Here is a 15,954-nt window from a genome sequence, read left to right as displayed (position 1 = left end):
CCATCGACAACACCCAGCTACCTGGAAAGTTAAAGGCCTGGTGTCTGCAGTTTGGTCTCCTACCCCGGGTGTTGTGGCCCTTAGCACTGTATGAGGTTCCAATCTCAACAGTGGAGAAGATGGAAAGAGGAGTCACAGGCTACTTAAAGAAGTGGCTCGGAGTTCCACGATGCCTTACCACCATAGGCCTCTATGGAGATGGTGTCCTCAAGCTGCCCCTCACCAGTCTAACAGAGGAATTCAAGTGTGCAAAAACCAGGCTCCAGATGACACTGAATGAATCTCAAGACCCAGTGGTGAGCAACAACGCGCCGACCTTGGCAACTGGGCGCAAATGGAGGCCAGGAAAAGCAGTCCAGGAGGCAACAGCAGCCCTCAGACATGCTGACATTGTGGGTCATGTTCAGCAAGGGAGAGGAGGCCTTGGGCTAACTAGCCGTGCTGCTTGGAGTAAGGCCACTGCACCAGAGCGGCGGAAGATGGTAGTGCAGGAAGTACGCCATCAGGAGGAGGCTGCAAGGTGGGCCAAGGCAGTCTCTCTTGCCAAACAGGGACAGTGGACTCGATGGGACAGTGTGGAGAAGAGGAAGATCAGCTGGAAGGATCTGTGGGCCATGGAAGCGAGGCGGTTGAGCTTTTCCATCAGAGCAACATATGACGTCCTTCCAACACCAGTTAATCTTCACCAATGGTATGGTGAAGATCCGGACTGTGCCCTCTGTTCCATGCCAGCCAACCTCAGGCACATTCTCACAGGGTGTAAAACAAGCCTCACCCAAGGACGCTACACTTGGCGTCACAACCAAGTCCTTAAAAACCTTGCGTCCGCCCTGGAGGACAAGCGAGCTGCCACCAACTCCCTACCACCCACAGCAGCATCACACTCCTTACGGACAAACTTTGTCCGCGAAGGGGCTAAACCACCGAAGAGCGGCTCTACACCATTAGAGCGAGACCAGCTGCGCTTGGCCCGCGACTGGAAAATGCTAGCTGACATTGGCCGGCAACTTGTGTTTCCTCCGGAGATCGCAACCACCACCCTAAGACCTGACATGGTGCTCTGGTCCCGTTCACTCAATAAGGTCTTCATCATTGAGCTCACAGTACCCTGGGAAAACTCAGTAGATGAGGCTTATGAGCGAAAACATCTGCGCTATGCTGATCTAGCTGCCGAAGCACGGCATCATGGCTGGAACACAGAAGTCCGACCAGTGGAGGTGGGCTGCAGAGGTTTTGTGGCAACATCTACAACCAGACTGCTTAGAGACCTGGGAATTAAGGGCCAGAGCCAGCGTTCGGCAATCAAAGCTGTATCAGAGGCGGCAGAAGGCAGCAGTCAGTGGCTCTGGATGAAGAGGAAAGACCCCTGCTGGGCCCCGAAGTGAGAGGGCCAGGAGGTATGCGGTCAACAATGCTTGACTCAGGGAGGAGGACGCCCCTGCCATGCATAGTCCCATGGGATGTTGGCTATCAACAACAAGGCAACTCCTATGACTAATTGGGAATGGGACGCAAGCGTAGGATTGATCACCCTGTCGCTGGCCGCCTTTGGGGAGGGTGTATAGTGTGAAAGGCCGAAACACCCTAGGAACCAAAGGTACACTACTGACGATGCGCTCCCAAAATTGCACCACGCTCACTGTTCATTAACTCTTGGAAGTGCTTGCACAAAGGATAGTAACATCTCATCCTGTGTTCTTGGAATCTGAATATCTGGACTTGTCCAGTGACTGCTGAGAAAGATCAGCTGACAACAGGGGAAAGTCCTTGTGGCGGCACGGAGAGACGGCTGACAGGAGGGAATAGACCCCACTGGGACAGTCATGGGGTAGCTTCCCATTTCTGTAGTTTCCCATGCTTCGCAGTATGTTGGAAACACCCGCTTTAGCTACAGAAAGTCAACATACGAGAATACCCCTAGAGTCTGCGAGAGCGGGGCGGAAGATGACTCATCGGCTGACAACATGGTAACGACTGGACTGGAAACGACTACGAGTAATGAGAGCACAGCACAAGAGAACACCACAGCAACTGTCACAAGTTCTGCTGCAACAGTGGGCCACAAACAGATGCAGGTATGTGTCTGTGGTTGGAGGAAAGTTACATCACACCATGGGTTGAGGATCCACCAGGGAAGAAGGGGTGTTTGGGTAAAGAGAGACAGAGAACTCGCATTGATTACTTTCTGCAAAGCGATCAAATCAGTCGAATGAAGCACAGCAACTGGACGCAAACCATAGTTTGCAGTGCATCAGTACCACTGTCATGGAGGACGTAAACTCAAGCACCGAAGTAGCAACTGAGGTGGAACCAACAACAGGAGTGGAACTCACCCAGCCTCCCAGACCTGCAGTCGAGAGGAGACTACCAGGGCACAGACTGTATGTGAAGTGGCCTGGCGCCAGTGACAAGAAGTTGTGGGAAACAGTGAATACTGACCTTACCTTGACCCTCGAGAAACTTCGAGGCACAGTGGAGAAGAAGTTGGAGAGGATGGGGACATCATCTATGAGTACGGGACAGAAAGATTTGGAGTGGAAGAGGCAAAAGGCGGGAGAAAGGTTCCAACCCCACCAGTTTCCAGGAGGCAACAAGAAATCAAGCGCCTCGTCAAGAAAGGCGGCAGCTTAAGAAACAGTGGAAGAAGGCCTCGGAAGTGGAAAAGGAGGGCATAGAGGCACTTCAGGCTGACATCAAAACCCGGTTGGCATCCCTCCGTAGAGCAGAGAACCTACGGAAACGCAGAAGGAAGAAAGAACAAACTAGAACTCGATTCTATAAAGATCCCTTCAAGTTCCTTAAAAGTCTCTTCACAAAGGAAAAAAAGTGGAGCTCTAAAAACAACAAAGAAAGACCTAGAGGAGCACCTGAGAACAACAAACTTTGACTCAAAGCGACATGAACATCTGGCCATCCCATCAGATATCCCACCTATTGAACCCCCGGAACATCATATTGAGACCAGCCCTCCGACATGGAAAGAGGTGGAAAACACAGTTCGACGGGCAAGAACAGCATCAGCCCCGGGGCCAAATGGAGTCCCGTACAAAGTGTATAAGAACGCACCAGACGTCCTGAGGTTCCTCTGGGGGCTTATGAGAACAGCTTGGCAGAAGAAGATAATACCCAAAGTGTGGCGTAGGGCAGGCGGGGTCCTGATCCCTAAGGAGAAGGATGCAGTGAACATCAGCCAATTCCGCCCAATCTCCTTACTGAATGTCGAGGGTAAAATCTTCTTTAGGGTCATTGCCCAGAGGATGGCCGAGTACCTGCAAAGGAATGCGTACGTCGATACATCTGTACAGAAGGCAGGAATATCAGGGTTCTCTGGCTGCTTGGAACATTCCAGCATGATCTGGCACCAGATCCAAATGGCCAAGGTGGAGAAAAGGGACCTCCATGTAGTCTTCCTCGACCTCGCCAATGCATTTGGCTCTGTGCCCCATGAACTCCTGTGGTCTGCCTTCAGATTTTTCCACATACCGGACACCATCACAAACCTGGTGAAGTCGTACTTCCAGGATCTGCAGTTCTGCTTCACCACCTCAGAGTTCACCACCTCATGGCAGTGCCTGAATGTAGGTATAATGGCGGGATGTACCATTTCTCCGTTGGCATTCACAATGGCAATGGAGGTTATCATCAGATCCTCAAAATGGGTTGTTGGTGGACAGCGAGTCGACTCTGGTTTCCGCCTCCCTCCACTCAGAGCCTACATGGACGACATTACAACATTGACCACCACTGTCCCATGCACCAGGAGACTGCTCAGAAAACTCGAGGAGAACATCAGCTGGGCCCGTATGAAGATTAAACCATCCAAGTCACGCAGCATCTCGATTGTGAAGGGAGTACTCTCTGACCTGAAATTCTTCATCGGAGATGACCAAATCCCAACAGTGTCTGAGCAGCCGGTAAAAAGCCTTGGAAGGTGGTATGATGCAAGCCTGAAGGATAAAGACCAGGTGCAACAGCTGCACAAAGACATCAGTAGTAGCCTACAGTCCATCGACAACACCCAGCTACCTGGAAAGTTAAAGGCCTGGTGTCTGCAGTTTGGTCTCCTACCCCGGGTGTTGTGGCCCTTAGCACTGTATGAGGTTCCAATCTCAACAGTGGAGAAGATGGAAAGAGGAGTCACAGGCTACTTAAAGAAGTGGCTCGGAGTTCCACGATGCCTTACCACCATAGGCCTCTATGGAGATGGTGTCCTCAAGCTGCCCCTCACCAGTCTAACAGAGGAATTCAAGTGTGCAAAAACCAGGCTCCAGATGACACTGAATGAATCTCAAGACCCAGTGGTGAGCAACAACGCGCCGACCTTGGCAACTGGGCGCAAATGGAGGCCAGGAAAAGCAGTCCAGGAGGCAACAGCAGCCCTCAGACATGCTGACATTGTGGGTCATGTTCAGCAAGGGAGAGGAGGCCTTGGGCTAACTAGCCGTGCTGCTTGGAGTAAGGCCACTGCACCAGAGCGGCGGAAGATGGTAGTGCAGGAAGTACGCCATCAGGAGGAGGCTGCAAGGTGGGCCAAGGCAGTCTCTCTTGCCAAACAGGGACAGTGGACTCGATGGGACAGTGTGGAGAAGAGGAAGATCAGCTGGAAGGATCTGTGGGCCATGGAAGCGAGGCGGTTGAGCTTTTCCATCAGAGCAACATATGACGTCCTTCCAACACCAGTTAATCTTCACCAATGGTATGGTGAAGATCCGGACTGTGCCCTCTGTTCCATGCCAGCCAACCTCAGGCACATTCTCACAGGGTGTAAAACAAGCCTCACCCAAGGACGCTACACTTGGCGTCACAACCAAGTCCTTAAAAACCTTGCGTCCGCCCTGGAGGACAAGCGAGCTGCCACCAACTCCCTACCACCCACAGCAGCATCACACTCCTTACGGACAAACTTTGTCCGCGAAGGGGCTAAACCACCGAAGAGCGGCTCTACACCATTAGAGCGAGACCAGCTGCGCTTGGCCCGCGACTGGAAAATGCTAGCTGACATTGGCCGGCAACTTGTGTTTCCTCCGGAGATCGCAACCACCACCCTAAGACCTGACATGGTGCTCTGGTCCCGTTCACTCAATAAGGTCTTCATCATTGAGCTCACAGTACCCTGGGAAAACTCAGTAGATGAGGCTTATGAGCGAAAACATCTGCGCTATGCTGATCTAGCTGCCGAAGCACGGCATCATGGCTGGAACACAGAAGTCCGACCAGTGGAGGTGGGCTGCAGAGGTTTTGTGGCAACATCTACAACCAGACTGCTTAGAGACCTGGGAATTAAGGGCCAGAGCCAGCGTTCGGCAATCAAAGCTGTATCAGAGGCGGCAGAAGGCAGCAGTCAGTGAGAGGGCCAGGAGGTATGCGGTCAACAATGCTTGACTCAGGGAGGAGGACGCCCCTGCCATGCATAGTCCCATGGGATGTTGGCTATCAACAACAAGGCAACTCCTATGACTAATTGGGAATGGGACGCAAGCGTAGGATTGATCACCCTGTCGCTGGCCGCCTTTGGGGAGGGTGTATAGTGTGAAAGGCCGAAACACCCTAGGAACCAAAGGTACACTACTGACGATGCGCTCCCAAAATTGCACCACGCTCACTGTTCATTAACTCTTGGAAGTGCTTGCACAAAGGATAGTAACATCTCATCCTGTGTTCTTGGAATCTATTTATATAGCTGATATCTCAAAGTGCTGTACAGAAACCCAGCCTAAAACCCCAAACAGCAAGCAATGCAGGTGTAGAAGTACGGTAGAAATAGAAATTAGACAGCGATTCAGCAGAACCACATCATGGTGGACAAAAGCCTTCTCCCAAGCCCAAGGGGATGCTTATCTGGCCACAGAGCTGCGCTACCAGTTGGTTCTGCAGGGAAGAATCAATTGGGCTATGAAGTGATACAAGACCGCCATGACTCTGGATGTGACATGTGTCTCAGCTTTGACAGGTTACGCTGATTGTTCTAGCATATGCTTTTGAGCTTTAATGCAGCAGTGTATATGATCACACAGGGTAGCCTAGTGTTTAGAGCGTTGGACTAGTAACCGAAAGGTTGCGAGTTCAAATCCCCCAGCTGACAAGGTACAAATCTGTCGTTCTGCCCCTGAACAGGCAGTTAACCCACTGTTCCTAGGCCATCATTGAAAATAAGAATTAGTTCTTAACTGAGTCGCCTAGTAAAATAAATTAATATATACCTATACAAAATTTGATAATATTTACTGCTTAGTTGAGAAATGAAAGAAATCTATTAACTAATATTAAACCGGTTTTAAATGACTTACACATTATCTGTATTTCCAGGTATTATCAGGTGCCAGCTGATCGAGGGACACTTAGAGGATGCAGAGCAACAGCTGGAGTTTCTCATAGAGATCCAGCAGTCTATCGGGAAATCAGGGTTAAGGCTGATAGAGGAAAGATATTACTCTGTTTAATCCAGTTCAAAGGCCAAGCCAAAGTAACCCTATTACACTTTTGACATTCTTATCCACTATGTGGAAATAAAGTAAAGCCCAGTAGCCTTTTGCACAACTTTTTGTTGAGTAATTCTTGGTATTTTCTGTGTTTGTTAAGCCATTTACAGTGACATCAGCCTGAATGAGTAACCTCTGAGTAACAGCTGGTTCTGTAAGTCTTTAGTTTTATGGCCTCTGCTGCTCCAGAGGATACTCTCTGGTTATGTCCCAAATGCATTGCTTTTGTAGTACACTATGAAGGGAATAGGGTGCCATTTCGGATGCACATTCTGCTGTACGATTGTGGTATAAACAATACTGTTTATACCAGTAGAGCTACCCTAGTCCTACTGAGCTGAATACTGTGGAGACCCTGTGACACCCTTGGCTTGCTCTCTCCTCTCTTTCAGGAGCTGCTGTACCTGCGCTGTGCTGGCTGTGAAGAAACACAGGCCACAGGATGATGTCACCAACCCGCTGAACGATGCAGTGGACACACACACTGCAGGGCCTGCCGCTGGTGGTGGAACTATTTTGAGAAGCTCGACCCTGACTTCCTGCTGGAGATTGTCACGGAGTACATAGAACTCTGTCCTGCTAAGGTCAGTCTGGAGGGGGATGTGTGTGGATACATTTGTTCAATACATAATTTCACGCTTTATTCAGACAGTGTAGAAATTGTAAGGGGATATACAGTAGATGAGGGGAGAAAGTTGGCAAAGGGGCTCTGCACATCTATGGATCCATTTATAGAGATTACTGTCCAGCCTCCTGCCACTCAGCTCCAGCATTAAACCTCTGTTTTGGACACTGTGGTCAAGATAGTACCTGGACTCCTTCAGGGTGGCTTGCCATTGGCCAAAGTCAGGTTTCAGTCAGGTGAGTTTCAACTGTATTGCATGTGACAGAATTCTGCTCTGTTTTCATGCCAAGGGGTTCTCAACATGGATGACAACAATAGGTTTGATGGCAATGCTGATGTCCTTTAGGTGACATTGACACTGCACAGAGCAGCCTCCAATATTGCCTGGACCAGTGTCCCTCCAATGCTGAGGCCTACCTGCGCATGGAGCAGATCCACCTCTAACAAGGCAATTACAAGCTCTCCTCCTAGTCTCTAGTCTCTAGTCTCTCCTCAGCCACAACTTTGAGGTAAGAACAGTATTCCAGATGAATGTGATATTAGATCAAACGGAACTGTTATGGGAACACCCCTCCTCGAATAACTCTGTGTGCCTCTCCCTGCCAGGTCCATGATCATCCTGTGTATCACCTAATAAAGGACCAGGCACAGAATGAGAGAAACTGAAATGACTGAAATGTATTATTATGCTCATGCGTCTAGGTCTCCCCCAAGATATGCGCATAATTCACAACATTGCTATTGCTTAGATATACGTGAACCCAGCCTTGTGCTGACCTGTAGGCCTGGGATGTGCAGGCCAAGGTGTTGGAGCAGCCAGACGCCGTCCCCATGCAGAAGCAGCTCGCTGCAGAGATCTGTGCCGAGATCGCTAAACACTACACGAGTCTTAGAGGCTATGAGAGTGCAGTGAAATTCTACAAGGAAGCTCTTGTCTATTGTGAGAGGGATAGCAAGTTCGGTGCAGCTGAATCAAGCCTTCAAGTGTGTGCTCTCTGCAGCTGTAATTGTGAACCCCTAGCATCTCTTTCTGTCTCTGTTATGTGCTGTTTTTTTTATAGTTTGCTCATTTGCTTATTACGATAGTTTATCTTATCCGCTAAATGATAATATAAATAAGTGACATTTTTGGGGGTGAATGTATGTTTCACACCCGGCCAGATATATTACTACATGTGCTCATAGAAAAGGATATTATTATTACGATGTTAGAAGATAATCGGTTTAGAAAGCTTAATTTTGAATGTTTTCAATGCTAGTAGATGATGTTGGAGCTGGCTCGGTTGTACCTTACTCTAGAATGAATGGCTGCCAACAGCAATGCAGTGTCATTCTGAAGAGTGACCAGGTCAATGAAGATGCAACACTGGTTAGTTATATTTATATGCCATCTCTGTCGAGTCCCATTTGAAAATCGTGTTGTAAAACTTGATTAATCAAATCAAATTATATTTGTCACATGCGCCAAATATCACAGATGTAGACCTTACCGTGAAATGCTTACTTACAAGCCCTTAACCAACAGTGCAGTTCAAGAAATCGAGTTGAGAAAATATTTTCTAAAAGAACTAAAGTTAAGGAATCTCATCCCGCTCCACTATAGCCATGTCGATGTTAATGGGGGCCTGTTCGGCCCTCCTTTTCCACGACTAGCTCCTTTGTCTTGCTCACATTGAGGGAGACATTGTTGTCCTATCTCTGACCTCCCCATAGGCTGTCTCATCATTGTCGGTCATCAGGCCTACCACTTTTGTGTCATCAGCAAACTTAATGATGGTGTGGGAGTCATACTTGGCCACGCAGTTGTGGGTGAACAGGGAGTACAGGAGGGGACTAAGCACGCACCCCTGAGGGGCCCCAGTGTTAAGGATCAGTGTGGCATATGTGTTGTTGCCTAACCTTACCACTTGGGGGCGGCCCGTCAGGAAGTCCAGGATCCAGTTGCAGAGGGAGGTGTTTAGTCCCAGGGTCCTTAACTTAGTGATGAGCTTTGTGGGCACTATGGTGTTAAATGCTGAGCTGTAGTCAATGAATAGCATTCTCACATAATGTCGGTGTTCCTTTTGTCCAGGTGGGAAAGGGCAGTGTGGAGTGCGATTGAGATTGCGTTCTCAATGGATCTGTTGGGGTTGTTTGCGAATTGGAGTGTGACTAGTGTTTTGGGCATTATGGTGTTGATGTGAGCCATGACCAGCCTTTCAAAGCACTTCATGGCTACCAACATGAGTGCTACGGGGCAGTAATCATTTAGGCAGGTTACCTTCGCTTTCTTGGTCATGGGTTCTATGGTGATCTGTTTGAAACATGTAGGTATTACAGAGTCAGTCAGGGACAGGTTGAAAATGTCAGTGAAGACACTTGTCAGTTGGTCTGCACATGCCCTGAGTACACGTCCTGGTAATCCATCTGGCCCTGTGGCTTTGTGAATGTTGACCTGTTTAAAGGTCTTGCTCACATCGGCTATGGAGAGCGTGATCATACAGTTGTCCGGAACTTCTGGTGCTCTCATGCTTGCTTCAGTGTTGCTTGCCTCGAAGCGAGCATAAAAGGCATTTAGCTCGTCTGGTAGGCTCGCGTCACTGGGAAGCTCGCGGCTGGTTTTCCCTTTGTAGTCCGTAATCCTTTTCAAGGCCTGCCACATCCGACAAGCATCAGAGCCGGTGTAGTAGGATTCAATCTTAGTCCTGTATTGACACTTTGCCTGTTTGATAGTTTCATCTGAGGGGATAGCAGGATTTCTTATAAGCTTCCGGATTAGTGTTCCGCTTCTTGAAAGCGGCAGTTCTAGCCTTTAGCTCAGTGCCAATGTTGCAGGTTATCCATGGCTTCAGGTTGGGATATGTTTATACTGTCACTGTGGGGACGACATCGTAAATGCCGGTGACTGATGTGGTATACTCCTCAATGCCATTGGATGAATCCCGGAACATATTCCAGTCTGTAGTGTAGCATCCGAGTCATCTGACCACTTCCGTATTTAGCGAGTCACTGGTACTTCCTGCTTTAGTTTTTGCTTGTAAGCAGGGATCAGGAGGATATGGAAGGTGAGGGAGAGCTTTGTATACGTCTCTGTGTGTGGAGTAAAGGTGGTCAAGAGTTTTTTATCCCCTGGTTGCACATGTGACATACTGGTAGAAATGAGGTATAACTGATTTAAGTTGGCCTGCATTAAAGTCCCCGGCCACTAGGAGTGCTGCTTCTGGATGAGCATTTTCTTGTTTGCTTATGGCCTTATACAGCCCTTTGAGTGTGGTCTTAGTCCCTGCATTGGTTTGTGGTGGTAAATAGAATTGCTACGAGTAATATTGATGAGAACTCTGCGTAGATAGTGTGGTTTACAGCTTATCATGAAGTATTCTACCTCAGGGGAGCAATACCTCGAGACTTACCTCAAGAGTTATTGACAAATAGAAACACACCCCCGCCCCTCGTGTTACCAGATGGAGCTGCCCTGTCCTGCCGATGCACAGAGAAGCCAGCAAGCTCTATGTTATCCGTGTCGTCGTTCAGCCACGTCTCGGTAAAACATAAGATATTACTGTTTTTAATGTCCCGTTTGTAGGATAGTCTTAATCGGAGATCGTCCAGTTTGTTTTCCAATGATTGCATGTTGGCCAATAATACGGAGGGAAGTGGTGGTTTACCTACTCGTCGGCAAATTCTTACAAGGCATCCCGCCCTCCTCCCCCTTTTCCTCTGTCTTTTCTATTCGCTGATGATGGGGGATTTGGGCCTTGACTTGACAAAGCAGTATATCCTTCGCATCGGACTCATTAAAGAAAAAGTATTTGTCCAGTTCGAGGTGAGTCATCGCAGTTCTGATGTCTATAAGCTCTTTTCGGTCATAAGAGGCGGTGTACAATGAGTTACAAACAATGCGAAAAAACAAACAAAATAGCAGAGTTGGTTGGGAGCCCGTAAAACGGCAGCCATCCCCTCCGACGCCATAGAATCCCCTCCGGCGCCATAGAACCTCTCATTCCTCGTATATGATGTCTGACCTGACTTTCAGGAAGCAGCACCATGAGCAAGTTTTTTTTCTCCATTTTCAGCAGCTACAGGAGCGCAAACCAGGTGTGACAGGGCTCTGTTACTCCTGGATCTGAATACACAACTTCCCCACTGAAATAGAACTTAAATGGAGATTTGCAAATCTTTAAAAGGAAACTTAAGAACCTCAATGTAAATATACACTGCTGAGTTGACCTCCCCTGGACGCGAAGTAATGTCTTTCCCATATGTTCCTGCTAGACAACTACCCAACACTGGCACATCTAATCGACCTGCTGAGGAGATCTGGGAAGTTAGAGGAAGTTCCCAGGTCTCTGGCTGAAAAACAATCAACCAGGGCCAAGTTTGACCCTGGGTTTAACTATTGCAAAGGACTTTATCTGTGGTAAGTATATGAATAACATTTATTGAATTCATGTACATTTATTTAGAATGGTATGTTTATTGTATTTGGTGCCCGGGTACACAGGGGAACCCAGTGATGGGTTGCGACACTTCAACAAGGCCTGGAAAGACAACGATTGGGGTCTGTCTTAACCCAGACGACGATACTATGGGAAGAGAAGTCTTTGAGAACTGACATGGTGAGTGTCATTTTGGAGTCCCTTTTGTTGTAAATAAGAATATAATATGTTTCTAAACACTTCTACATTCATGTGGATGCTATCATGATTATGGATAATCCTGAATGAATTGGTAATAATGATGAGTGAGAAAGTTACAGAGGAATAAATATCATACACCCCCCCCCCCCCAAAAAAAATGCTAACCTCACCTGTTACTGTAATGGTGAGAGGTTAGCATGTCTTGGGTGTATGATATTTGTGCGTCTAACTTTCTCACGAATAATTATTCATGATTCATTCAGGATTATCCGTAATCATGGTAGCATCCACATTAATGCAGAAGTGCTTCGAAACATATTCTGTTCTTATTTACAGTAAAAGTGACTCCAAAATGACACAATACATTGTTTATCATTCCTTTCTATTGGGCTCAAAATATTCTGAAACACAACCAAAACAAACAGCAAATGCATTCAACAAGTTTGTAGAGTCACAAGTAGGAATATGGGACCAACTACTAAACTTTTGACTGCTTTAAAAGACATATTTGCCCCAATACTTTTGGTCTCTTAAAATGGGGGGGGGGGGTGTCCTTATGTACAAAAAGTGCTGTATTTCTCAACAGTTCACCCGATATGGATGAAAATACCCTCAAATTTAAGATGACAGTCTGCACTTTAGACTCATAGTCATTGTATAATCTCACACCCAAAGTGCTGGAGTACAGAGCCAAAACAACAACAAAATGTGTCACTGTCCCAATACTTTTGGAGCTCAATGTAAAAATGTTTTTTTTTTAAACATGAGCTAAAACACATCTGTAAATTAATGTTATCCTTGCTCATTTATCTGGCTGTCAAGTTGTCATTGATGTAACTGCTCTTCATTTTCCATTTTCATCAATGCTCAGGAACTCCACTGAAAAGCAGGAGTCGGAGCAGCTTGCTGTGAGGATGGCAGAGAATCCCCTGAAGGAGTTAAAGCCCCACACAGCCAGTGGACACGTCCAACTACGGATCCTAGAGAACTACTGCTTTCTGGCCACCAAGCAGAAAACCAATGTTGAGAAAGGCCTGAATGTTTTCACAGAGATTGCGAACAATGAGGTAAGTCAACTCCAGATGGTGTACATGAGTGGGCATACACACCCTTAGAGCAACTCTAACCTCACTGGATGCATTATCTCAGGCTTTCTCTTTGCTTAACACTTTATTGAGGTTGACTTTGGAGGTTTTCTTAACAGCTTATCTATTGAGCGACTTTCCCTTTTTATGGTAAGTCGTTTTTACCATAGTAAGAGAAGTTGTATAAGAATGCACAACTTAATTCTCCTTATTGCTGACAAGGAAACATTCCAATTGACATTTTTGCATACCCTTGTCTACTTAATAGAAATCAAAAGGCATGTTAGATGTGATTGACTGTAAAACAACACTCAACTAACCAGAGCTCCCTGTTTTAACTTAGAAGGATCATGTGCCTGCACTGCTAGCCATGGCGACGGCCTACATGATTCTCAAACAAACCCCTCGAGCCAGGAACCAGCTCAAACGCATAGCTAAGATGAACTGGAGCATTGTTGACACTGACGAGCTTGAGAAGATCTGGCTGCTTCTGGCCAACATTTACATCCAGTCAGGGAAATATGACATGGGCGGGGACCTCTTGAAAAGATGTCTTTGCCATAATAAGGTCAATGTTGGGGGGGTGGGTGGGTGGGGGGGAGTAAAATGGTATTTATTACATTATCTGGCTGCATAGCGACGAGCCATACTGTAAAACCCTTGATCAAAATGAATCAGACTGGATTTTTGTCAATCACAGTAATGGTCATTGTTAATTTTCATGCTGTATAAAGCTTCTAAATACATTATGGAGAAGGAGCAGGCATTCCAGGATGCAGCGCGGAACTATGAACCCCACTATAGGTATGTTTAAGGAAATGTTTTATATGCTCATGTTTTCTTTCCATTTTTGGAGGCTCATCCCAATTATCCAAGGATGAGGAAGGACATCTTTGGACAAAGCTCTGGCAGCTTTGTGGTCTCGGCACACACACAGAGAGAGAGAGAGAGAGAGAGCGAGAGAGAGACCGTGTTTGATTGTTTGATCTCATTTGATGTTTTTTTGTTGACATGCATTATTATTCTTAAGTATTTGGAAGTTATTATGGAGGATATTTTTCTCATCGTGTATCAAGGGAATTTTGGAGAGATGACAAACAGTGCTTTTAATAATCATGTGACTACAATACAAAACACGTATTGTTATAGACTTATTTTTACCATGTGTTTTTCTAGCAATACAATGAAAACAATGACTCTGTTGCAACACTCAATGAAGAAAGATATATTGTTGTGCAATAAATGTCACTGAGGCCAGGCACCACTGGCTGAAATGACATTTTAGCATCTACCAATCAATTTGAGATTTGTTGGTATTTTGTTCCATTAATATTAGTATTTTCAAAAAAGTAAACATAAAAATGTCAGTCTTGATGGAAATGTATATTTTCTTTAGTTTATCATACTGACATCATAAAAATGTCAGGAATTTTAACCACTTTAAAATTGACATACAGTACATCCATAATTTCAAAGCTCACTGCATTGAATTGCATCTCATTTAAAAGTAAATATTATTGAGAATTGAACAAACTGGACTATATGTAGTAACTTACTTTGAAGAGATGGTAATTGGGTCTAAGTAGGTGTTTGGCATTTTGTAGTCTAAATTCAATGTATTTTTCTTTACTGCCATTTCCCGGAAGTAAGACTCTTGCCACACACCAACTCACTTTCCCCAGCTTCAGAAGCATCTACATTCACCAAATATTGTGTGGTTATCCTTAGATATAGGGTACGTTCGTAAATTCACACTGGAGTGCCAGAGTGTGCTCTGGGCATTCTTAAATTCAGAGCGTTTTGCTCTCGGAGCGTTCAGGGCGCACACTGGATACTTCTGGCCGAGAAGTAGGGTGAATCAGACATAATTGCAGTCAAGCACTCAAGCTAGATGGCTAAAGGTCCAGTGTTGTACCCTGAACATAAATGAGAGAACATCTCAATCTATTTCTATCGCCCTAGCAGAGCTGGTTAGGCTGTTATCTTACTGCTGGCAATAATTGAATTACGCATTTTTGCTGACGTTTACTGACACCGGCCATATTCAACGGGTGTTGAGCATTTGTAAAATTCATCAATTATTCTGCACGTGTTGAGCGTTCGTAAAATTCATCAGTTATTCTGTGCTCTGGCACATGCAGACGAGAGTGCTCTGAAATCGGAGTAAATAGCCAGAGTGAATATATGAACGCACCCATATTCTCGAGACTTGCCCAGAGGGAATTGTTGATATGTTGTCAGTTATTTATTCTAGAGAACGTTTTCTTCAGAAACATGTTCCAAAAATGCTTTTTACATACACTGTACATGTCTTTAGTATTTCACAGAAAGAAAAATTGTAAAATTATTTATCCACAATCTGCTCTGATTAAGTCCACTTCTGGAGTGTCATAACAAAATAGAACCAAAATATTAATGCTGACATAGTGTCCTGAAAAATGTATTTGTTGGATATGCAAATACGTGTATATTTACTGAGACTTTGCATATTTTAATACAATATTTCAGATTTTCTCTTAAATATAAATATTATATTGTTATCTACATTCAACTGATAAAAGTGTATTGTGATTTGATTAAGTCATTACATAGCAAATCAGGGCATTTGGGTTACGTCCCAAATGGCCCTGGTCAAAAGTAGTGCACTTCATTGGGAGAGTGCCATTTGGGATGGAGACATGCAGTTATTTCCAAGTTAGGAATGAGTGTGTGCATCCAACTCAGTGCCAGTCAGTTACATTAGGCTTGATTTAGATTTTATGGTGTCATTCACTCTGTTGATAATGTTGTTTTGCTGTTGTTTGTTATACATGTACGGTTGTTATTTTTAAATGAAGGGAAATACCACTCTGGGAGCGGACAGAACCCTCCCATAGGGAGGTTAAGGGTAGTATATTGAATGTTGACTCCCACTGCCAAGACACACACCCAAACTCGTAAGTATTGTACCAGTAGCCTAATGACCATTGAGCTTTGTTAATGACCCATAACATGTCTTTCAAATGGTTTTCTTTCCAACAGTATTTGAAAAGTCATCTACGAAGTTTAAGTTACAAGAACAGCATGTACATTATGCCAATTACCAGTGTATTGAGAAATAATATTGAAAAGTTCACATACACCGTAATGGGGAGTAGTGTACTACGTGT

The sequence above is a fragment of the Oncorhynchus keta genome, chromosome 34 (genome assembly GCF_023373465.1).
Source record: "Oncorhynchus keta strain PuntledgeMale-10-30-2019 chromosome 34, Oket_V2, whole genome shotgun sequence".
NCBI classification, from domain to species: Eukaryota; Metazoa; Chordata; class Actinopteri; order Salmoniformes; family Salmonidae; genus Oncorhynchus; species Oncorhynchus keta.
Note: the sequence above shows the minus strand (reverse complement) of the source record.